The following is a 2,500-nucleotide window of genomic DNA, read 5'->3' on the forward strand; positions in this document are numbered from 1 at the left end:
ATGTAATGTTTACTGAATATCCCAGAGCAGAACTTTAGAATAGAACTCTATGGGTCAACCTGGATCAGAACTTTAGAATAGAACTCTATGGGTCAACCTGGATCAGAACATTAGAATGGAACTCTATGGGTCAACCTGGATCAGAACTTTAGAAAGGAACTCTATGGGTCAACCTGGATCAGAACATTAGCATGGTACCCTATGGGTCAACCTGGATCAGAACTTTAGAAAGGAACTCTATGGGTCAACCTGGATCAGAACATTAGAATGGAACTCTATGGGTCAACCTGGATCAGAACATTAGAATGGAACTCTATGGGTCAACCTGGATCAGAACATTAGCATGGTACCCTATGGGTCAACCTGGATCAGAACTTTAGAAAGGAACTCTATGGGTCAACCTGGATCAGAACATTAGAATGGAACTCAATGGGTCAACCTGGATCAGAACATTAGAATGGAACTCTATGGGTCAACCTGGATCAGAACTTTAGCATGGTACCCTATGGGTCAACCTGGATCAGAACTTTAGCATGGTACCCTATGGGTCAACCAGGATCAGAACTTTAGCATGGTACCCTTTGGGTCAACCTGGATCAGAACTTTAGTATGGTACCCTTTGGGTCAACCTGGATCAGAACTTTAGTATGGTACCCTATGGGTCAACCTGGATCAGAACTTTAGTATGGTACCCTATGGGTCAACCTGGATCAGAACTTTAGTATGGTACCCTATGGGTCAACCTGGATCAGAACTTTAGCATGGTACCCTTTGGGTCAACCTGGATCAGAACTTTAGCATGGTACCCTATGGGTCAACCTGGATCAGAACGTTAGAATGGAACTCTATGGGTCAACCTGGATCAGAACATTGGAATAGAACTCTATGGGTCAACCTGGATCAGAACATTAGAATAGAACTCTATGGGTCAACCTGGATCAGAACTTTAGCATGGTACCCTATGGGTCAACCAGGATCAGAACTTTAGCATGGTACCCTTTGGGTCAACCTGGATCAGAACTTTAGTATGGTACCCTTTGGGTCAACCTGGATCAGAACTTTAGTATGGTACCCTATGGGTCAACCTGGATCAGAACTTTAGTATGGTACCCTATGGGTCAACCTGGATCAGAACTTTAGTATGGTACCCTTTGGGTCAACCTGGATCAGAACATTAGCATGGTACCCTATGGGTCAACCTGGATCAGAACATTAGCATGGAACTCTATGGGTCAACCTGGATCAGAACGTTAGAATGGAACTCTATGGGTCAACCTGGATCAGAACTTTAGCATGGTACCCTTTGGGTCAACCTGGATCAGAACTTTAGTATGGTACCCTATGGGTCAACCTGGATCAGAACTTTAGTATGGTACCCTATGGGTCAACCTGGATCAGAACATTAGCATGGTACCCTATGGGTCAATTGAAAAAGAAAAGGAGAGCCACACACTCTAGGAGCTCAGAAGCAATAATTTAATAATGTGACATCACTTTCGAAAGACACGTTGTCTTCACCCTGATAGAATGTCGGTTATTAGGTCATTAAATTATTTAATCTGAGGTTCTCATTTTTCTTTTTCAAGTGTTCTACTCTGCTAGCCAGCACCTCTCCTAAACAGGTGTTCTACTCTGCTAGCCAGCACCTCTCCTAAACAGGTGCTCTACTCTGCTAGCCAGCACCTCTCCTGAACAGGTGTTCTACTCCGCTAGCCAGCACCTCTCCTAAACAGGTGTTCTCCTCCGCTAGCCAGCACCTCTCCTAAACAGGTGTTCTACTCCGCTAGCCAGCACCTCTCCTAAACAGGTGTTCTACTCCGCTAGCCAGCACCTCTCCTAAACAGGTGTTCTACTCCGCTAGCCAGCACCTCTCCTAAACACATGTGTGTTTATTTCGTCTCCAGATTACCCTACGGGCCAAGCCAGAGTAGAAGTTTGGCATGATGATAAAGTAGGTTACGGACAAGCAAACGAGTTTGTGTTGATACGTCTCATAGGCAGCATGCATACATATTGCACAACATGTAAACACATCATCATCATCATTTCCTGATAGCTGAGTTAGTACTGTGTCACCCAGTTGACAGAACATGTTGTTTGTTTGATCATGGTGTTTACCTAGATGGGCCCATACCTCCACCACTGAAAACCAAACACACACTCTGGACTGCTGGATCGATGGAGGAGGTGTATTCATTAGGAACCAAACGGAAGCAACAGGGTGAAACTTGATATTTTTACAAATAGAAACTCTCGTGTTTACCCCAAAATTTTGTCCGTTGAGAAGCGTCTTGTTATGGATTTCTACGGTGTGCACTAATGAATACACCCCTGGACTGCCTACTAATGAATACACACCTGGACTGCCTACTAATGAATACACCCCTGGACTGCCTACTAATGAATACACCCCTGGACTGCCTACTAATGAATACACCCCTGGACTGCCTACTAATGAATACACCCCTGGACTGCCTACTAATGAATACACCCCTGGACT

This window comes from Oncorhynchus kisutch, linkage group LG16, assembly GCF_002021735.2.
Source record: "Oncorhynchus kisutch isolate 150728-3 linkage group LG16, Okis_V2, whole genome shotgun sequence".
Classification (NCBI taxonomy): domain Eukaryota; kingdom Metazoa; phylum Chordata; class Actinopteri; order Salmoniformes; family Salmonidae; genus Oncorhynchus; species Oncorhynchus kisutch.